This window comes from Hemiscyllium ocellatum, chromosome 24 (genome assembly GCF_020745735.1).
Source record: "Hemiscyllium ocellatum isolate sHemOce1 chromosome 24, sHemOce1.pat.X.cur, whole genome shotgun sequence".
In the NCBI taxonomy this organism is placed as follows: domain Eukaryota; kingdom Metazoa; phylum Chordata; class Chondrichthyes; order Orectolobiformes; family Hemiscylliidae; genus Hemiscyllium; species Hemiscyllium ocellatum.
The window spans coordinates 11,216,626-11,240,423 of NC_083424.1; the positions used below are offsets into that span (position 1 = coordinate 11,216,626).

Below are 23,798 nucleotides of genomic sequence, written 5' to 3' on the forward strand. Positions count from 1 at the left end.
CTTTAACAGGGAAATTGTTAGTTTTTGTTCATCGAGGGCTCTAAGGCTTGAGGTGTACATGTGGAGTTAAATGCTCCAGGAAGGGGCTGAATAGCCTAACCCTGCTCCACTGTTCCTGTTTCTAATGTTATCTCTTATGAAACAATCTCTGGCGTACTGGTCTCTTGATGACACAAGCCACATGAAAACTATCCAGGCCATGTGTTACCCTGGAGCACACGTACCAGGGCTCCGTTGCCTGGCTGCATTTTGTTTATTTTCGCAGCTTATCATTAGCAACTGATGTGAGGATATAACCTGCCTACTTTCATTAAATACTGAACGTAAATTGTTGATATGTCTGGCTCTGTAGAAGGCCTCGCTAGTTACTGGTGCCATTCACATGTCCTGTTTAGCGACCTGACAGTAGCTGAGAGGCAAACGAATATATGAATGCTCTTTGCTTGATTATCCTCCATTCTACTGTCACATGGAGAACAAAATAAATCCAGCAAAGATTATCATGCTCAAGTCCATGTTCAATATTATCCCATCTTAAAAGCAGCTCTTAATTATGACTGCTGACTGCTAAGGTTGAATGTAAAACTATCATCTCATTTCACTTTTACCAGGGAATTAACTAGCTTTTGATATTACAATTCATCATGATATAACAATGGTAATCCGTCTGAAACTGAATAACATCAATGCAGGAATGAATGAAGCAAGATTTGCATTTATATAACGCCTTTCACAGCCTGTCCAGCTTATAAAGTACCAATGGAGTCAATTTGCTTGGAATAGTAATCTGATAAAAAGCCAGATATTCTGTATTTCCAATGTTATATGTGGGATAGACAAGTGAACCCAAGAGGCAACTCGGAGTGGACTCGATGGGCCAAATGGCCTTACTTCCACTCCTATGTCTTATGGTCTTAACTCCTCTGCCTTTGTTTGAAAAAAATGTGTTGGGATAATTCACACCTTCCTGGGAGAGAGGATAATCCTCGGTTAACATAGGGATGAGATCGCCCGAATGGAAAATGTTATTAGTTTCAAAAGAAAAAGATAGCTGCATGGGTTTAATGCTCGTAGAGTCATAGGGTCATCGAGCTTTACAGTACAAAACAAACCCTTCGGTCCCAATCGTCCATGCCGACCAGATAGCCTAACCTAATCTACTCCCATTTTCCAGCATTTGGCCCATATCCCTTTAAACCCTTCCTATTCATGTACCCATCCAGATGTCTTTTAAATGTTGTCATTGCACCAGCCTCTACAACTTCCTCTGGCAATTCATTCTATACATGCACCATCCGCTGCGTGAAAATGTCCTTTAGGTCCATTTTAAATCTTTCCCCTTTCACCCTAAACCTATGCCCTCTAGGTTTGGACTCCTCCACCTTGGGGAAAAGACCTTGGTTATTCACGCTGTCCATGCCCCTCATGACTTTACAAGCCCCTATAAGCTCACCCCTCAGTCTCCGACGCTCCAGGAAAAAGAGCCCCAGCCTATTCAGCATCTCCCTGTAACTTAACCCCTCCAATCTGGCAAGATCCTTGTAAATATTTTCTGAACTCTTTCAAGTTTCACAATATCCTTCCGATAGCAGGGAGGCCAGAATTCAACACAGTATTCCAAAAATGGCCGAACCATTGTTGTTCGAGCCTGAGATCTGGCAGAGTGGATCTTGCACTTGATCCTGCCATAATCCCAACCCCATTCCAAGCTCAAGTCATCCTTGATTGCTGTTGTAACAACAGACAGTGCATTCTAATGTGCCACTGTCTCTTAGACTTCTGAAGAATTTGATGGGCTTTGTTAAATTAGGATTGATTTCATATTTCTTGCCTAACCTTCTCAGGGATCTTGATTACATCTGTGATCAACTGCATCTAAAACACGTTAAACATGACCATCCTTTTGCCATTTTGTCTGTTTCCCTGTCAATCTATTACTTAAATTTTCAGTTTTCAATCGATGATAACATCCACACCTAATGAAGGCTAAATCCTATCAGCTCAATGGAACTATTCCTTTTCTTGAGGTTTTGGATAGCAAGTGAGCAAGTCATTTTTATATCCTATTGCATCATCTTCCTGACAGCCCAGTCAGTGGGGTGGCAAATTAGGACATTACTTAGTGGTAACCTCCGAAGAGGTCTCCATCAATATCTAGAGAAGAGCCATCAAAATGGAACATCTTTCAGATGGAGATTTACAGCTCCCATGCAGCTTCTGACATGTCAATTGGCGCCAATGAAATGCGCCATATACCCATCCAGATGTCTCTTAAATGTTGTCATTGTACCAGCCTCTACCACTTCCTCTGGCAGCTCATTCCATACACGCACAACCCGCTGCATGAAAATGTTGTCCTTTAGGTCCCTTTTCAACCTTTCCCCTCTCACCCTAAACCTATGCCCTGTAGGTTCGGACTCCTCCACCTTAACACTGGCAAATTTGGTCTGTCTAATGGGTCACAGAGTAATGGTCAAAATCTTTAATGTAGCACTCCTGTCTCTTTCACCCTATCTTTCTGTTCTATTTTTGTTACTTTCTTTTCCTTTTGTTTTCTCTTCATGGTCTGACAGATATAGGCAGCTCTATCCTAGCCTTCATCTTAACAACAAAAGGAAAGATACTCAAAGTTACACCCTGCCAAAGATTGGAGACATTCTGGCAAAAAACTTACTGAGTGCTCCTATTTGTTGGCATCGAATTATAGAATCAAAGAGTCATAAGGTACAAAAGAGGTTCTTTGGCCCAGCAAATAACATTACCTACTGACATTAACTCTACTTTCCTGTAGTCAGTTGTTGTTGACCAGTCCTTGGGCGACCATCTGTGTGGAGTTTGCATGTTCTCCCTGTGTCTGCATGGGTTTCTAGTTTCCTGCCACAGTTCTACGATGTGCGGGTTAGGTGGATTAGCTATGGGATGCTTTGCGGGCTGAATGGCCTGCTTCCTCTCTGTAGAGATTGTCTGATTTAATTGAAAAAACAAAAAGTGCTGGAAATCTTCACAGGGGCTGATGCCACTTGCGGAAACCAAAACAGATTTGGCATATCAGGGTGAGGCCATGCAATAGCCTGGAGTCGCATGTACCAAAGAGGTCTGGCTTCACTGGCCACATCTTTTTTGCTTTGCACCAGTAACTGATGTAAGGATATAACCAGTACAAAGTTACTCTGAAACAATTTGCATATCACTGCAAACACATTTGTAGGGAGAGAGGAATTTGGCATCTCCATGGCAACACTGAAGATGTCAACTTACGCCCTGTAATGTGTAGTTTAACTGACACAAATATGCTCCCTGACCAGCTCCTGTCATACCTCAGCACTCTACATTTTATTGACTGTTAGCTTGAGCCATCAATTTGCACAGAGACTACAGACTACAGCAATACTGTCTGGCCCCTGTGAAGTGACTGTAATGTTTAGTGGAGATGACCAGGGCTTGCTGTCACACTGTCCCAGATCATGAACAATCTCGTCAGACATCCAGTCATTAGAGACTGGGCAAACAAAAATGAAAACCACAGCAAAGACCGACCGCTCTCCCTCGGCTTATTATTTTTCTCCAAAATGATAACGTTGCCCCAGCAGGTTCTGGATGCTCCTGTGATGAACCAAAGCTTCTTTGGGCTGTATATCAGTGAGGATGATGCACCAAGGAGGCAGTGAATTCAACTGGTGCCACGGGCAGAGCCTTATGGGAGAGGGTGCTGCCACGTGTAAATCATGCTTGTGTCAAAAAATGGGAGAGTGATTCCTATCATCCACAATTTAATTGGCAAAGGCTTTTTTGCAGGTAAACAGATATGTTGATGGGGGAATGTGGGGAGACGCAGACTATCTGACAGCTTTACTCCAGTGTTATCAGAAAAGTGCAGGGAACTTGGCTTTCATTTTGTGTTCTCTCCAGCACTAGGATATAGCACCACAGAGATGCAAGTGCAGCCCAGTGTAAGTGACTGCACCATTCTAAATCAGAGCCAAGCTCTGAAACTGCAGTACAAAGGGCTATAAACTTCAGGCAGATAATGAGGGCATGAATAAATTACGCATAAGGCAAAACAGGCTAAGCATATTCTAGACACTTTGCATTAATGCCTGTGCTTATTTTAGTTGCTTTCCAGTCATGTACAGATCTCTACCTCACTCTCTTCCCCTGCCCCACCCCTCTTCAATTGCAGAGGAATGATTGATAGATTTAATTCATCATGGTCTACTTATTGAACTTCAGAAAAGAATTGGACCTATTTTGATAGATTGAGATGTCAAAAACAAAAATAAAATCAATTTGACAACATGGAGAAAGTGGTGGAGGCTGGTACAATTGCAACATTTAAAAGGCATTTGGATGGGTATATGGATTAGGTAGGGTTTGGAGGGATATTGGCCGGTGCTGGCAGGTGGGACTAGATCAAGTTGGGATATCTAGCCAGCATGGACAAGCTGGACCTAAGGGTCTGTTTCCGTATTGTACATCTCTATTACCCTACACCCTAAATTGGTGAGGTAACAGGTTCAATGGAGAAATGTTGTATTTTCGGTAATTTTTGTAATGCCCAATTTTAAAATGTTTTGGCATGGGATTGTAGATATTTCATGAATAAAGTATGTTTTTTTGTGAAAAGAAAGCTGTTGTAAACTGAACTGGGTGAGAGAACTGCAAAAGGACAGAGCACAGAGTCACGCATGGTGTCTGTGGGTGACAATGAGATCTGCAGGACAGAATGCATGATTCAAAAAAAAGTCAAAAAATGTCAAGCACCCCCTCTCCCCAGACCTGCTAGAGCAGGGTATCTAGCAACGTACTTCCCTGTCTGCATCAATTGTGGTTCAGTGTAGTACTCGCAGTGCTGAAATTGAGAAGTCTTTGGCTTTAACATCTACACCAGGGGCAGCATAGTGGCTCAGTGGTTAGCGCAGCTGCCTCACAGCACTAAGGGCCTGGGTTCAATTCCCATCCTTGGGTGTCTGTGTGGAGTTTACACATTTTCCCCGTATCTGTGAGGGTTTGCTCTGGTTTCCTTCCACAGTCCAAAGAATGTGCAGGTTAGGGTGGATTGGCGATGGAAAATTATCCTTAGTGTTTAGGGATGCACAGGCTAGGTGGATTAGCCGTTGGAAATGGTGGGTATGGGTGGCATTCTGTTTGGAGGGTCAGTGTAGACTCGATGGGCTGAATGGCCTTGTTCCTGTTGGGATTGTATCACATATGCAGTGCTGAGAGTCTGCTGTTTGGTTAGATATACTGTATTTTGGATGGGTGCTTATTTGCTCTCTTGCCCACACCCCCTGCATCCCCCCTCCCTCCCCCCCCCCCACCCCCTTTCAACTGAAATGCATTGCATGCTTCAATTTTTTGGAAGTTCGTGCTGATAAAGACATAATGACCAAAATGAGGCTTCTGAGATCTTTGTGAATGATGGCACCAACAATGTATCTCATAATCAATGACATTTCAGGACAGCAGGAGATCAGATTGAATGACAGAGAATGACTGGAGTCAAAGTAGAAGCAAGAGAGAGAGATTTAATTTGGCTAAAGTTGCCCAAACCAATATTTATTCCTCAAACTTGTGGGAGAGTCTAGGACCAGAGGGTATATTCTCAGATTAAGAGGTCACTCATTTAAATCAGGGATTAGGAGGGATTTTTATTTCTCTCAGTGTGTGGTGTGCCTGTGGAATTTTTTATTGCAGAATTTATCGAAGCTGGGTGGTTAAGTGCCTTCAAGACTGTGACAGATTTCTGATCAGCAAGAACATCAAGGGTGATGGGGATAAGGCAGAAAGGTGAAGTTGAGAGTTATCAACTTAGCCATGATCTCACTGAATGGACACAATGGGCCATTGTGTTTCTGCTTTTCTGTCTGATGGTATTAAAGTCTAAATCCATCACTGAAACAGCGGATCTGGTATTATCACATCATTGTTTGTGGGACCTCTCTGTGTTTACTTTGGCTGAATATTTTTTACATTGCAACGAGGGCCAATCTTCAAACAGTGACTTATTTTTGTAAAGTAATTAGAGGCATCCAGAGATCACAAAGTTGGTTTATCAATGCTAGTTCTTCCTCTACTTTCAAACACATTGGAATGCAGCCACCTTCCTCACCCCTGCATCCTGACTGTATTGAAACAAAGCCATAGCTTGTCCTCTGCCTCCAACCTTCACTGAACCATTGCCTCCTCCTGCTTCTGACCATCCACCCAACTTCTGAAACCCAAGCCCGGGGTCATCTAAATGCTAGTCCCCATTTTAACTCACTCTTTCCAATTTTGGCTGTGCCATTCATTATGGGATTTGATCCTTCAATAATTAACACAGGTCGCTCTGCTATAACGCACGTTTCACTAATGCAAATTTGCAGTAACACGATGGATGAATTGGGGACACTCTAAAGCACGAACTTTTAAAACCTGTGTTGGCTGTAACATGATTACATTGCCAATGCTTTAAGCATTGTTTGGAAAGCGCAGTTTTTCTATAATGCGGAGCTGCATGGAATGTAACCATTCGTTGTTGAAGAACTACCTGTAATCTTTCAATAAAATTACAAATTCAAGCGAATTGACCAAATTGTAGACTAAGTGAAAACTAGTAATCATCAACTCATGGAACAGTACAACACATAATGAGACTAGTCATCCCCTCGAGGCAGTGCTAGACTATTCTAGAGAGAGAAATCCAGTTAGTCTCACCTGAAAATACCTGCATACGTCTTCCCCTCTAAGTATTTATCTAATTCCCAACCATCATTTCCTCCTTACCCCCTCCCTCCCACCCCACCTTCTGCATATATACCAACATTTTCCCAGCTACTATCTGAGGGTCACTCAACCTGAAACATTAACTCTGATTTCTCTCCACAGGTGTTGCCAGGCCTGCTGAGCTTTTCCAGCAATTTCTGTTTTTGTCTCTGATTTACAGCGTCCGCAGTTATTCTGGGTTTTATTCATCTAATTCCCTTTTGAAAGCGAGAACTGAATTTTGTTCCACCTCACATTCGGACAATTTATTCCAAATCTTAATCATCCACTGCATAATTTGTTTATTCTTCTTATCACCTACGTTTCTTTTGCCAATCGCCTTAAATCTGTGCCTCTGATTCTTGATCTTTCAGCCATTGGAAGCGACTTCTGTTTCCTTCTAACACTTAAGTATCACAGCTGTCAGTTTTGTCTTCGGAGTAACCTTTCCATTATAAGATTAATAATGTTGCATCAGAAATGAATTACATATCAGTTGATCCGCTGGCAGGCCCATAATATAAAGTCTCCGTAATTCCCTGTTGTCAGGTATTACTGAAGATCAGTATGAGAGGAGTTAATTTGTCAGAGTGCACATCGGTGGGCTGTGTACTAAATCTCAGCCTCCATAAGCAATCAACATGGCCATAGATCATCCTATTCAGTCTCACACAAGTGAAAGCTCCTATACACAAATTCTGGAGCTTCATTACTGATGCTACGTTCAGTGTAGTGTCCTGACCTAATCTTTCACTCATTGTTCAAGTCCCTAAAAATCTCTGCTAAATGGATTATCACAAGGTGGAAGGCTGTTAATACTTGTGATTTAAAATCCCATGGGCCTCTGTTTCAGCATAGAGTATCTGCTACAACTAGATATTCAGGATTAATTCCCTGAAAGATGGGCTATTAAGCTGTCTTAACCTTTTATATCCTGAATTGAGTTTAACAACAGCCAATATAGGTGGATATTTCACAGAAAGCATGCTGTGTCTGTGACTCTGATAAACATCCTTTCAAATTAGCATGAGAAAGAAATTACATATTTTTAGACATGTTGGTCCTGTTTCATTTAAAAAAGTGTATTCATCCTCAATTCCTTGTGCTACCATGACGACACGTTCAAATTAAAGCTAAGATGCTGAGAGGTAAAGCTGGGAGGAATGCCTTCATATGTGATAGGAAACGGAAGTTTGGAACACTCTCTCTATAGAGCGAGAGAGGCTGAATCAATGGAGCATTTCAAAACTCAGATTTACTTAAGCAAGGATATTAAAGGAGATTGAACCAAAGAGTGTAGCTGAAGTTAAGATAGGCTACGATCTAATTGAATGTGTGAGGGGCTGAATGGCCTATGTCTGTCCTTTTCTCTTAAGACACGCAGCATTGAGAGCAGACCAGTTAGGTGGCTGGACGCAGCTCATCACCTCAGTAAATGCCACACTGAAAGCAGCATACAGATAGCTGACCTGGAAGGTGAAGTGGTAGAGAGCAGCCTTGTCATTGCTAAAGGGTTTAGAGAGATCAAAGTGCGGAGAGTGGGTGCTGTCCACAACCCACTACGTCGTGGCACTAAATGGGCTTCCAAAATAGTGCAATTTTCTGCCAGGGCCATTTCTCAGCTTTTATTCCACACATTAAACAGGCGAGAAGCTCCGTGTCAGAATGGCTCATCGCAGACTTGCAAAAGAAATTGCGAATTCATGCCAGCTTTCTGTTAAATAACAACTTCCATTTAGTTTGAAGCAGTAAGTCTTTTAATGCGATTTATTGCCTAAGTTGAGAAAACTGTAAACCTCCACAGCTTCCAGTCCATTTTCAATCTACCACATATCGTGGGGACTTAACGCCTGAGATTGGTCATTGTATCTGTTACTTCACCTGGACAGTGGAGGAGCGAGATGAAAGAGTGAGGTGGGGTGGTGGTGTGGGGGGGGGGGGGGGGGGGGGGGGGGGGGTTGGAAGTGGTGGAGGGGTGACTTTTTAAATGGCAGAAACAGGCTTTTGTTGTTGGGTACTATTAATAAACCAAGAATCAGCATGAGAATCACGCTGAATCAACAAGATGCATTAAACACATGCAAGTGAAACAAAGCAATGTTTATTTTCCCTTCCTATTGTCAGTAATTCCAAGACGGTGATGGTTCTTCAATTCTCAAATATCTGCCAACCACTTCAATTCCTTCCCTGTTTATTCTCCAGTGAGATGGAGATTAAAATCAACAATGTATAAGGAGCCAGCTTTTAAAGGCGCAGTGATCTGGGATCAAATGTCGTAATTTTAATGTCAATATAATGTTTATTTTCCCTTTAGAAAAGCCATTTCCATTTCAGCAGCTGTATTTGACCATTCTGTTAGAGAGCAGGCACATGTGCAGTGGGCTGAAGAGCCTCGTTGCACACTGCAAGACTTTCGGATTCACAACAGAATCGATTGACCCCACACAGTGTCACCTCCTGTTGAAGAAAGCCCTACTGTTGAAGAAAGATTGACACAAAAATTCCACTAAGTTTACAGATATCGAAAATCAGTCTTCATATTGGGAATCTGCCTCCAATGTTTAAGCTTTGTTGAAAAGGCCCCAAGGATGTATTTGTCTATTTAGTAGGATCTAGACCTATTCATGGACAAATCTTCTCTTAAATGAAAAATGGATGTAAACATAAAATCCCTACAGTACAGAAAGAGGTCATACAGCTCATCAAGTTTACACAAACCCTGTGAACAGCATCCCATCCAATCCTCATAACACCACATTTCCCATGGTTAACCCACCTCGCCTGCTTATCTCTGGACACTGTGGGCAATTAAGCATAACCAATCTACCTAATCTGCATATGTTTGGACTGTGGGAGAAAACTAGAACACTCAAAGGAAACCCACATAGACACAGGGAAAACATGCAAAGTCAACCACCTAGGCTGGAATCGAACCCAGGTCCCCGGTGCTGTGAGGCAGTAGTGCTAACCACTGAGCCACCGTGCTGCCCTATGTAGTTAGCATTCTGATAATCTGATCTGATTGGAGTTTGCTTTGTTCTGATATTTTCTAAGCAATTAAATGTCAAAAAAAATCCAGCAATTCTGCAGGGATCTAGATACGTCTTTGAAAATGAAGTGTAAAGACCTCACCTCCCCTGATGAAGGGCTTTTGCCCGAAACGTCGAATTTCCTATTCCTTGGATGCTGCCTGACCTGCTGCGCTTTAACCAGCAACACATTTCCAGGGCTGGGATCAATTCCCACCTGTCCCAGAGGTATGACCATTTCTATTCCTCAATCCTTTCCAATCTTACAGCTATCACTGCACTGGCATGAGCCACGTGAGGTGTCTTCTCAGACTTTGAATTATTAGTTTAATCTTCAAATGAGACTGTAAGACATTGCACAGTCTACTTGCTCAGATAACCTATATGGGCAAAAAGGCCATAAGACCCTGAGACACAGGAGCAGAATTAGGCCTTTCAGCCCATCAACTCTGCTTTGCCATTTGATCATGGCTGATACGTTTCTCAAGCCCATTCTGCTGCCTTCTCCCCATAATCCTTGCTCCCTTACAAATCAAGAATCTAACTATCTCTGTCTTAAATACAGTCAATGACTTAGCCTCAACAGCCCTCTGCAGCAATCAGTTCCACAGATTTCCCACCTCTGGCTGAAGAAATTCCTGCTCATCTCAGTTCTAAAGGGTCGTCTCTTCACTCTGAAGCTGTGCCCTCAGGTCCGAGTCTCTCCTACTAGTGGAAACATCTTCTCCATATCCACTGTATCCAGGCATCTCAGTATTCTGAAAGTTTCAATCAAGTACCCTCCTCATCCTTCTAAACCCCATTGAGTACAGACCCAGAGTCCTCAACCATTCCTTATATGACAAGCCCATCCTCCTCAGGATCATCCTTCCACAGGCTCTTCGGGATCTCCTCTAAAGCCAACACATCTTTCCTTCGATATGGGGCCCGACACTGCTCACAATATTCCAATGCGGTCTGACCAGAGTCTGAGGCTTATTTGGGAGGATTTAGACACATTCACAAACAAACCTTCTCTCAGATGCAGCCTCAGCAGTTCTTCCCTGCTCTTGTGTTCTCGCCCTCTTTAACTAAATGCTAACATTGCAATGGCCTTCCTGACTGCCAACTGAGCCTGTACTAACCTTCAGAGAATCCTGAAGTAGGACTTCCAAGTCCCCTTATGTTTCAGATTTCTGAAACCTTTCCCCATTTAGCTTCTATGTTTTCCACGAAGTACGTAAGCTCTCACAAACCCAAATTGCATACCATACCACTTCTTCATCCACTCTCCCAGCCTGTCCAAGTCCTTCTGCAACCTTCCCACTTCCTCAATGCTACCTGTCCCTCCACCTCCCTTTGTGTTGTCTGTGAACTTTGCAACAATGCCCCCAGTTCCTTCATCCAGATCATGAATATATAACTTGAATAGTTGTGGTTCCAACACTGACCTGTGCCAAACTCTATTAATCATGAGCTGTCATCCTGAAATGACCCTTTTATCCCCACATTCTGCCTGTCAGATAATCCTCTCTCCATGCCACTAGAACCAGGGGCTCTCATCTTATTTAGCAGCCTCCTGGAAATCTAAATAGATAATCTCCAGTGGCTCTCTTTTGTCTAACTTGGCCATTACCTCCTCAAACAATTCTAACAGGACAGCCACGATCTCCCCTTGAGAGAGCCATGCTGACTCAGCCCTATTTTACCTTGATATTAGTGAACCAGACGGGATCTTGTAACAGCCACATGGTTGCTATTAGGCTAGCTCGTTTTGTCCCCTTCCCCCATTCCAGATTTTTATTGAATTCAAATTCCCCACTGTTACCATGGTGGGATTTGAACCCATGTACCCAGAAAATTAGGCGAGGATTTAGGGTTACTAGTCAGGTGAAACTACCACTCCACCATTCACTTTAAATGGTGCTAGCAATGGACCTGTTTCATTTTAATCCCAGACTTTATTTATTTCATTCAAACTTCACCATCTGCTATGTCCTCAAAGTGCTAAGTCCTGAGTCACATTTTTACCTCAACCAACACCAAGTGGCTATTAATCTCATTTGCTAGGTACAGATTAGTTGTTGTATCGCCCAAAACAACTGAAGCAACATATCCAAAATAGGTATGAAGCACTTCAAAATAAAATGATGACATGCCAGGTAAATGCAAGCTCTTTTGCATGTCAGCAACTTCGCAAACGGTGAATCAAAGTTGTTCTTGTGTAAATAAAGCTTGCTTTAGATAGGCTCAGGTTGCCTCTTGTTTGGTGGACAATGTGTTATATTCTCTTTGCTGCTTCTACATGAGTTCTTTGCTGCAAGGCAGGTCCAAACTACAGCACCGCGAGTGGAGGAAGGAGATAGAAGCTGAATCAAACCCTGTGTGCTACTGGCACCGATCTAATCCACATGCATCATCCAATCAACTGAGCCAACACACTTCTTCTCATGCACGTTGCAGCCTGGAGCTAAGGAAAGTGATGGATAGAGGCTCCAATTCCTTTCTGTCACATAGACAGGTCAGAGATCTCTCCCAGTCTTGCCATTGACATATATTAGAGGGATTTATAAATTAATGAGTGACTGTTCTGAACTTACTTCCCTTGACCGCCAAAGTCCTAGAGTGGGACTTGAATCTGGAGCTTTTGGCTCAGAAACAAGAAACAGGAAGTGCCAATACTTCCTGTTACTTATCCTTTATCCAGCATTTTGTTTGAAACTTTATTTATTGGGTGCTGGTAGATGAACTGCAATGCATTAAATTATACTATAGGCGTGGTCTATTCTACAGGAAGTTCATTGCTAAGTAAGAAGTGTCATGGCAATATCTTTGTACTTTTGAAACCCAGAATGAAGTATTGCACATTCTTCTTGTGGGGAGAAGCTTTTTGAACATCTAAACCACTCTCCACTCCCTGCCCCTGCTATCTCAGATGATCACAAATCCTAGACAACATACACACTACTAACTGCTCATCCCACCTCGTGTGAACTCATGGTTTCCAAATATGGTATCTGTAACATTTATATTAATCATTATCATGATGACACTGGAGAGAGGGCAAACGTTCAGCTGTAGTAAAGGTAGGACAGTAAAGCACATCTGTATAACCATCCTGATGCACCAAAATCTGACTGCTAGACAGGAAACAGAGGAATTTTCTTTGACTTCCTCCAAACAAGCTTCATTTCCTAGCCATCAGTTTCAACCTTCTCTCTGGAAAACAGCTGAGTCCAAATCAGGCTGCTTGCAATGTTGGTGTTATATTTAACACTATATTTGCATCATCGTGAAGGACATACTTTTCAACTGCGGAAGCTTCACCAAGACTTTTGTTATTTCTGGTTATCTGCTGCCTTAATCCTCATTCATGTCCTTTTTATCTCTGGAATTGATGTAACACATGCCTGCTGACCTTTGCCCTCCACAAACCTGACATCATCTATGTCCCAGCTCTCACTAAATCCCTTTAAACATCAACCCTGTGCTCACCGACCTCCAGCAGCTCCTGATTCAGCAATGCCTCACGTTTTAAATGTTTCATCCTTGTTTTCAAATTTCCCAGCTCTCACTATCTTTATGATGACCTCCGGTCCTACCTTAATAATTTCCAAATCATTCAGGTCTCATGAGAGTTCCTCATTACAAATCAGACATCACTTATGGTTGCACCTTCAGTGCTGATTTAATTCATGAGATGTGAGTGCTTCGGGAAGGGTAAGCAATTCTTGCCAATCTCTAATGTTCTAGAAGGTATTAAAAGTCAGAAACAAAAGCAAACATTGCTGGAACAACTCAGCAGGTCTGGCAGTGTCCGTGGAGAGAAAACAGACTTAACATCCAGTGACCCTTCTCCAGAACTGTTTGTAGCTGGGAGAAAGTTGGTATGGGTGCAGAAGAAGCGACTGTGGGGGTGTGAAGGACTACGTGATAGGTGGAGATGGAGCCCAGAGAGACAGAGTGAGAGAGAGAACAACAGTCATGTAGAGTAGAACCTGTTTCATTGCTGCATAAGATTTTTAATACCAACAGAACAAACTTGCACTAATTTCACTCCAAAGCCTACCTTTTTTTATTCATAAGATCATTGTGTTGTTGGTTAGGCCATCATTTATCACCCATCCCTTATTGCTCAGGGGGCAGTTAAGAGCCAACTGCATTGCTGTGGGTCCGGAGTCACACGTAGGCCAGTTTCCTTCCCCACTCAACGTTAGTGAACCAAATGGGTTTTATGATAATTGACAATGGGTTCATTAGATCTTTAATTTCAGATTTTTATTGAGTTCACATTCCACCGACTGCTGTAGTAGCATTCAAATCTAGGTCCCAATTAACAGTCCAGTGATAGTATCACTGGGCTATCACCTCCCCCTGGTCAATTGGTATCTTTCCATCTGCAGGACAGGATGACAGTGCAGTCTCAGGACTTGGCGGAGGCCCAATGAGATAACCTGCAGTGCTTCTCTGAACGGCTGAGGAGATTGGTTCTGGATTCACAACCAAACCTGGATCTCTGCAGTGATTTGGTGCACGTGTCTAATCGAGCTGATATCATTGACCCATACGCCAAACCAGCCAGCTGCTCATCTTGACGTGAATATCATTTGAGCTAATATGCTAACATAGGAACAGAAGTAGCCCATTCAGCTGGTCAAGCATGTTCCACCATTCAACGAGATCATCGCTGACTTGTGGCCTATCTTTGACATTGGCCTTCGGCCCACATCCTTTCATACTTTTACTCAACAAAAATTATCTATCTCAGGTTTAAAATGATCAATTTTTCCAACATCCACTGCCGTTTGTGGAAGAGAATTCTAAACCTCTATCATCATTTGTGTGTCCAAGTGTTTCCTGACCTCTCTCATGAACAGTCTGGCCCTAACTTTCAGACTATCTCCTCTAGTTCTCAAATCCCCAACCAGCTGAAATGGTTTAGCTACCCTGTCTTTTCCAGTTAATATCTTGAAGACTTCAACCACATCACTTCATCACCTTCGAAAAGAACAACAAGTCATCCCAAGTGTCCAGATCAATATTTATCCTTCAAATGACACTTTGAAAGAGATTAGTTAGCTGTTTTCACACTGCTGTATGAGGGAGCTTCCTGTGCCTTAATTGGCTACATTACAACAGCGATTGACAACAACTACAAGAAAGGACTTGCCTGAATTTGCTCTGGGATGCTCTGAGGTTTAAAGAAGTGCTATTATCAATGCACATGCTCTCATTTTCAATTCAAAGTTCATTACCCTCTGCATCAGGGCACTGAATCCTAATGCAATTGGTGTTTATCAAGTACCCTGGAGTCAACAGGGGTAATTTTTGACTTTGGGCTGTGGATAAAATGGACAATATTTATTCAAGGACCGATTATACATTTCAATTGTATCAATATTTTGATTGTATCAATATTGTCCAATTTACACTGAAGCCCAAAGGCAAAATTCCACCATTGTCAATTATGACAGCACAAAGACTTCAATCTTTATGATACTCAATAATAAAGTAGATAATTTTTACAGTTTGAAACTCAAGGAACTCATAGTTTCATATGCAATCTTATTCGCTAAACGGCTGAAGGCCAGAACAGAAGCAGAGACTTATATTTTTCCAATTCTACAGATCGCACCATAATCTCTTACATGCAGCATTACCACTGAACCTGAACAAATAGACTTCATGGTGGGAATACAAACGGTTTGTTCTGATACTATTCAGCTCAGCACTAAACCTTATTTATCTGCAATCAGTGGCAACTGCAGGAAATACCCACATGCTTCATAAGATAGACTAAAAATAAATGCCAGAGTAAGCTTTGCATTTTACCAACCCTTTTCATTTGCAACAATTTCCCACTTTATGCTTTGATCACACAGAGATAGTGTGTGCAGTCATACAAACATGGGAATTAAATCCAATGAAATATTCAGGAGAAATTCCTTTTACCAAGAGACTGATGAGAATGTGGCATAGCAAAGAGGTATTTTGAGGGGAAACTAGAAGAACACAAAAAAGAGAAAGGTGTAGAAAGAAATGCTAGTAGGGGTGAGGTACGATAAAGGAAACTTGTGTCAAGACTGAGTGGCACAGATCATTAGAATGAATGGTCAGCTTGTATGCAGTAAATTCTAGACAATGTTACACGGGACATTTGCACATACAGAACAATATGCCCACGCTACAACTAACAGGTAGAAGAACAAGCCATGAGAGTCATAAGGTGATTATTCTGCAAATGCTAATATTGAAGACTGCATTAAGATCCATTCAATTTGATAATGTCATAAGGACTAGAGTTGGGAAAGGCAGAACTCCTTAAGATCTGGAGAATATAGACTTTTCTTCTCGGTCTCCTCCAAGTGTTGGTAACAATGTCGAACTTCCTGATATCAGTGTTACCTGATGGCTACCATTCGATAGAGTACATCTTGTTTAACACAAGAGGGTCTTCTCTTTATGATTCACCCAGTAGTTTTTCTCCACCAATATAAACCAAGGACGCCTTTAAAACCATGCTGGCAAAAGGTGTGGTGTCAGCAAACTACCCCAAACACAAGCTCAGCTGTGGTTGGCATGACAACACACATACCACAGTAAGTATGGTACTCAGACGTTTGGCTTACTCTGATTCTGAAATGCTCATTTGTATAATCTTACCTTTTCAGGTTGTGACACTAAACTCAATACATCCAGTGTGGAAATGACTACAATTTGATGACTTTACCATAATAATTACCAAGGTGGCACGGTACGGGCGGCACGGTGGTTAGCACTGCTGCCTCACAGCGCCTGTAGACCCGGGTTCAATTCCCGACTCAGGCGACTGACTGTGTGGAGTTTGCACGTTCTCCCCGTGTCAGCGTGGGTTTCCTCCGGGTGCTCCGGTTTCCTCCCACAGTCACAAAGATGTGCAGGTCAGGTGAATTGGCCGTGCTAAATTGCCCGTAGTGTTAGGTAAGGGGTAAATGTAGGGGTATGGGTGGGTTGCGCTTCGGCGGGTCGGTGTGGACTTGTTGGGCCGAAGGGCCTGTTTCCACACTGTAAGTCTAATCTAATCTAAATTGCCCGTAGTGTTAGGTGAAGGGGTAAATGTACGGGAACGGGTCTGGGTGGGTGGTTCTTTGGAGGGTCAGTGTGGACTTGTTGGGCCGAAGGGCCTGTTTCCACACTTTAAGTAATCTAATCTAAACCCAGTTGGCTCAAGGAGCAGAACCTGCCATCCCGATGCAATCCAATTCCACATCATGCCGGAGACTTGCAATGTCCTTCCGTATAACCAACTTTTGCCTACATCCCAGGAACGTTGTTTCTTTAAAATTCACAAGCCATCATAAAACTGCACAATGATATGTCATATCTGCAGTAATTGGTTGCATTAGTGCTTGGTCCCACTTGCCCCCTGTCGCAGAGTGTTGTCTCCTTTGTAGTGCTCAACAGATGAGGGTTTTTTTTTGTTCCTCTACTGTCTTTGCTCCACTCCTTCCTATTGTGTGTCACACAATGTTGTAAGAGAGAGGGGAGAATGTTAATGACTCTGTAGCACTGTGTTTGCATCTTGTAGCTGCCTTTGCTGAATAGCTACAGTGGGTGAGAAGCAGTAAGAGATGGATGTGAGGCTAGCATTGTTAGACAGCTTATATTAAGTTAGCTTTGAAAGGTGTATGTTTTGAAGAATTGTGGAAAGTGGAATTTATTTCAAGTTTTGCAGAAATACTTGGAGTGATTTAAAAGGTCATTGACATTTCCCTCTAGACAGTGGAGATTTTTTTAAACAAGGTTTCCCAGAAATCACAAGGCAGATTACTTTGACGTAAACCCTGTTAGAGGAGTCTTAATAGTGACTGGCTTAGAGAGATTCTTGTTTTAGGAGAAAGTGAGGGCTGCAGATGCTGGAGATCAGAGCTGAAAAATGCGTTGCTGGAAAAGCACAGCAGGTCAGGCAGCATCCAAGGAGCAGGAGAATCGACGTTTAGGGCATAAGCCCTTCTTCAGGAATGAGGAGGGTGTGCCAAGCAGGCTAAGATAAAAGGTAGGGAGGAGGGACTTGGGGGAGGGGCGTTGGGAATGCGATAGGTGGAAGGAGGTTAAGGTGAGGGTGATAGGCCAGAGAGGGAGTGGGGGCAGAGAGTTCAGGAAGAAGATTGCAGGTCAAGAAGGCGGTGCTGAGCCTGAGGGTTGGGACTGAGATAAGGTGGGGGGATGGGAAATGAGGAAGCTGGAGAAATCTGCATTCAGCCCTTGTGGTTGGTGGGGTCATTTCCGCCACCTCCAAACAGATCCCACCACCAAGGAATCCTTTGTCATTTCCGTCACCTTCCAACGGACCCCATCACCAAGGATATATTTCCCTCCCCTCCCCTATCAGCATTCCGGAAAAACCACTCCCTCCGCGACTCCCTCGTCAGGTCCACACCCCCCACCAACCCAACTTCCACTCCAATAACTTTCCCTGCAGCCGCAAGAAATGCAAAACTTGTGCCCACACCTCCCCCCTCACTTCCCTCCAAGGCCCCAAGGGATCCTTCCATATCCGCCACAAATTCACCTGCACCTCCACACACATCATTTACTTTATCCGTTGCACCCGATGTCGCCTCCTCTACATTGGGGAGACAGGCCGCCTACTTGCAGAACGTTTCATAGAACACCTCTAGGACACCCGGACCAACCAACCCAACCACCCCGTGGTTGAACACTTTAACTCCCCCTCCCACTCCGCCAAGGACATGCAGGTCCTTGGCCTCCTCCATCGCCAGACCATGGCAACACAACGCCTGAAGGAAGAGCGCCTCATCTTCTGCCTAGGAACCCTCCAACCACAAGAGCTGAATGCAGATTTCTCTAGCTTCTTCATTTCCCTTCCCCCCACCTTATCTCAGTCCCAACCCTCAGACTCAGCACCGCCTTCTTGACCTGCAATCTTCTTCCTGAGATTCTTGTCTTGTCTGGTTCAGTTGGCAGAGGCCTACTAAGGATATGCTGAATTAGAGGAAAGCTTGCTAAGGACAAGCTGAGTTCAAGGAAAGCTTCCTACAAGCTGTGTTGGAGGAAAACATACGAAGGACAAGCTGCCCAGCTGATTTCTCCCATTGTGGAGAGTGTAAGGAACACTCTCCACATCAGTTCAGAGTGAAACCTATGTGGTAAGTAGATTCCACTATCATAAGTCACAGCGCAAAATGAAAAGAAAAGAGAAAGATAAAGGAATTAAGGTTCCGTTAGCGGATACCCTGCTTGACATAATGATGCAGGAAAAACCTGAACAGGCAGAGGATTAGACAAAAGTGTTTACTCCTGAAAGGCTAAGGGACTTGCAACAGCAAGACAAGATGATGAAAGATCTATATGTAGATGTGTACTCCAGAAAGGAGGCAGAGAATATTCTGAAGGTTTACTATCTGACAGATAGAATCCTAGGGCAGAAATGGAGACCGAAGTGCCGAAGTGCACCATACTGTGTTACCGGTAGCATACAGGGATGAGGTGTTACAGGTAGTACATGAACTATCTGTAGGAGGTCACCTAGGGGTGCGAAAGACACAGGCTAAGGTACAAAAACATTTTTAATGGCCTGGAATGCACCAGGATGTGGTTAACGTTTGCCATACATGTCATACATGCCAAATGGTAGGTAAGCCACAGGCGGTAATAAAACCATCACCTTTGTTGCCAATTCCCACATTTGAAGAATTTTTTGCGTGGGTTATTAATGACTGTGTAGCTGCCCTCCCGAGAACTAAAAGTGGGAACCAATACTTGTTGACCGTAATGGAATGTGTCTCCCAGATTTCCACAAGCAATTCCATTCCAGAGTATCAAGGCAAAAAGGGTAATAGAGGAGTTGCGCACATGGTATGGGCTACCCAGAGAGATTCAGTCGGACCAAGGGTCAAATTTTACTACTAGGCTGCTGTAAGGAGATTATGGATAGCTTATGTATAGAACACTTTAAATCCAGTGCGTACCATTTTGAATTCCAGGGAGCTTTAGAAAGGTGGCATCAGACCTTGCAGACCATGGTGAGAACATACTGTCAGGGTTACCCGAATGATTGGGATAAAGGTTTAGAAATGTTTGCCATTAGAGATGCCCCAAACGAATCTACTCAGTTAACTCCCTTCAAGTTAATATTCGGGCATGAAGTGAGAGGCCCTTTGAAATTAATTAACGAAAATTTGACAGGACCAAAATCGGAGACCTCACACTTAGCTTATGTATCGGAGGTGAGGAAGAGATTAAAACAAGTAGGTGAGTTAACTGAACAGCACCTAAATAGGGAACAGTGTAGAATGACGCATGGGGCAGATAAAAGCTCTGAGACTTGGGCGTTTTCCCAAGGGGATAATGTGTTAGTATTGTTATCAGTGAGAGGAGATCCCTTCAAAGCCAGGTTTAGTGGTCCCTATCAAATTGAGAAAAAGTTGAGTCGGGTGAACTATCTGGTACTGATGTCAGATAGAAAATAAAAGGCATCAGCATGTCATGTGAACATGTTGAAACCTTATTATACTAGAGAGGAAGAACTGGAGAAACAGATATTACTTCAGGTATTACTGACCTGAAGAGTGAGGAATCAAATCCAGAGGATGTGGACTTTGATGTGCCTCAAAATAGATTAAAAAATGAAGAAGTCCTCGAGGAGTAGAATAGATTAATAAGCTATCTTTCTCAGGAGCATAAAATGCAGTTGAAAGATTTGTTACTACAGTATAAGGACATGTGTAAGAATCAGATGGGGAGGACTAATGTTAATATACAAAGTAGACATAGGGACTACTGCTCCAATCGGCTATTGGCTTAATCCTTTCAAAGTCAGACAGGTCCAGATGGAGGGGGAGGCCATACTCGATGAGGACATCATCGAACCAAGCCAGAGCGAGTAGAGTTTGCCGATCGTCTTAGTTCCCAAACCGGATGGGATTCAGCAATTCTGCATGGATTATCGGAAGGTCAATGCCACTACAACATTGGACTCATATCCAATTCCTAGATTGGAGGACTGTATCAAGAAAGTTAGACAAGCCAGTTACATCACCAAGTTGGACTTAATGCGTGGTTACTGGCAGGTACCTTTATCAGAGACGTTGAAAGAAATTTCTGCATTTGTAACCTCAAATGGGCTACAGCAGTTTAAAGTAATGCCCTTTGGAATGAAGAACGCACCTGCCACATTCCTAAGACTCATGAACAGATAGTTGGGTTAACAAATTGTGCAGTCTATTTGGATGATGTAATGATCTTTAGTAAGTCCTGGTACAGTTGGCAGAGTTCTTAGAATGACTACAAGAAGCAAAACTGGCGATAAATAAAACAGAATTCACGGAAGCAAAGGTGACGTTCTTGGGAGGTTGACCCCACAAAACACAAAGATGAAGACCATCGAGGAGTTTCCACGACCAACCTTGAAGAAAGAGGTGCTTTGATTCTTAGGGCTCAGCAGATTCTATCAGAAGTTTGCTCCAAACTTCAGCGGTGTAGTGGTTCCATTAACCGATTTGTTAAAGAAGAACACAAAGTTTCGGTGGACAGAACCATGCCAGGAGACATTTGACCATCTGAAAGCCATATTAACCATCAAACCAGTTTTAGCTGCACCAAACTTTTCAAAACATTTTAAACTCGCCATCAATGCTACAGACATTGGAGTTGGAGCTGTACTCCTACAGGAAGATGAGGATTGGATTGAACTGCCAGTTGGTTACTTTTCGAAGAAGATCAACAGAGGAAATACTCCACAATCGAAAAGGAACTATTGAATTTGGTACTGGCCTTACAACATTTTAATGTGCATGTCACAAACAATGTGTTGGAGATGGTGGTGTACGCAGATCACAATCCACTTACATTCTTAGAATGATTTAAAGACAAGAATATGAGACTATTTCATTGGAGTCTTATGTTACAGACTATCAATTTAAAATTCATACATGCTGTGGGTCGGAAGAATGTAATCACAGATGAGTTATCACGGATTTAACTGATAGAGTTTAGATGAGATTTGTCTCTACTTAATGTTTTTTATATATATATATATAAAACGGCTATATGGGAAGAAGTTAAGGTGAACTCATATTAAAGTTATCTGGATGTTATAGTAATGTGTTTAAAACATAGAGGAAAAAAAATGAAGCCATCTTTTCATTGTGATGGTTCATTTTTCTCTTAAGGGGGGGAAGGTGTTATGAAGATGTGGGTGTACTGTACCTTTAAGAGAGTTAAAAGTTAGCAGAACTACCCAACAGCACCAAGTGTTCTGAAAAAAAACATAATGTAATATTTGGTCGAACAACTTGATTAGCTGATTGCCTGGAAATGACAAAACAGATTCAAATTAGGCTAATCAGTTTATAAAATACCAAACTCCAATCCAGTTTGAATTGAGTATATTGACAATCTTAATAGCCAATGACACAATCCGATGCTTTGGGGGTGTGAGACCAGGGAAGATTGAACAGTTGGGAGGGCAACTGCCACCAGACCAACAGCTGTAGATTGTTAGTCAGAACTCTCTGAGAGGGATCTATCTAGTGAAGGAGTTTGCACAGAGAAAAACCCCAACACTGATCTGGAGAGCCAATCTACCAACGAAGGTAAAGAGAAGATTTAGCCACTGGCTAGTTTTAAAATTTGAATTTTCATGTAAATCTTAATTGGGAGTTTTACCGGACGAGTATTATAGAAGAGAAGGTAAATATAGGTTAGAGAAAGGAGGTGTAAATAGTTGTAAGCTAATTATTCTCTGTAATACTTTAAGAACTAAGGTTGCTAATTTTTACTTTAAATAGCTTTTGGCTTCTCAAATTTTCACAGATTACTGCATGAGATAAATTGTTTCTGTGTTGTTGGTTTAAATTAAGCAGGAGGGTTTACCTCGGATTTTCACAGCATCCCATGATCATAGTTGCTAAGCTGTACCTGTGAGACTTGAGACACAACTGTTCATAATTACTGACCTGACCATACATGCCAGAACATCAGAGCAACAAACTCTGGAACATTCTACACTTCATCCTTTTGCCTTCAAGAATTGGCAAAAATGTCTTCATTTCCATCCCTGCAGAGGAATGAAATCTGTCATTTCTTTTTCTATTTTTCTCAAGAGTAATTGTGTGTCTGTTTTAGGAAACTATAAGCAATTATATTTCTGTATTACTAACTGGGTACATTAATACGGCCATAGGATCCTGACAGTATGGAAACAGGCCCTTCAGCCCAAGAAGTCCACACCAACCCTCCAAAGAGTATCCCACCCAGACCCAGTCCCATCCACGTACCCCTGACTAATGAACCTAACCTAAACATCACAGAACACTATGGGCAATTTAGCATGGCCAATTCACCTAACCTGCACATATTTGGACTGTGAGAGGAAACCGGAGCACCCAGAGGAAACCCATACAGAAATGGGGAAAATGTGCAAACTCCACACAGACAGCTGCCCACGGCTGAGATCGATCCCAGCTCCCTGGCACAGTTAGGTAGCAGTGCTAACCACTGAGCCACCATATCACCCTTAGCAAGATTGGCTTTGGTCTGATAAATGCACACATCCCTGCATTAATCAGCACTCTCTTTTTGCATTTTTATTGAATGAGATGTTTGCATAATAAACCCACCACTGTGCTTCCTAAAAAAGCACATTGATAAATCTTGTTGTTTAAAATCTGATATAGATAGGGTATTTTAGTAATCATCTTAGTAACTGGAAAAAGTATTTAAATTTTACGATGTGATCCAGGGAGTACTGGGACTAGAGTGACAGTGCATTCCAGAAGCCTCAGTTGTAACAGCAAGTATTTGTGGGTGAGGTAGAGTAACTTGATGTTATGCCTGATTCCTGAATGTCAGGGTGTGCTGCTGTGTACAGTGCATTGAGTAGCATGTCAGTTCGAGAAGGTGGTAGACAGGAGGCACAATGTAATTTACTTATCTTGACAACTCATAAGCAATCATTGGATGTTTTGTGGCACTGCCCCTGGATCCTTGGGACCGGATGGTAGTAAATTAACACATAAGAGAACTCTTGGCATCTGTTCCCAT

At 42.6% G+C, this 23,798-nt stretch overlaps 1 protein-coding gene across 1 annotated transcript in view; it reads right to left on the reverse strand.

The window, feature by feature from the left end:
• Positions 1–23,798, reverse strand: part of wscd2 (WSC domain containing 2) — a 307,700-nt gene that overhangs the window by 211,926 nt on the left and 71,976 nt on the right. The gene's annotated exons all lie outside the window — the stretch shown is intronic.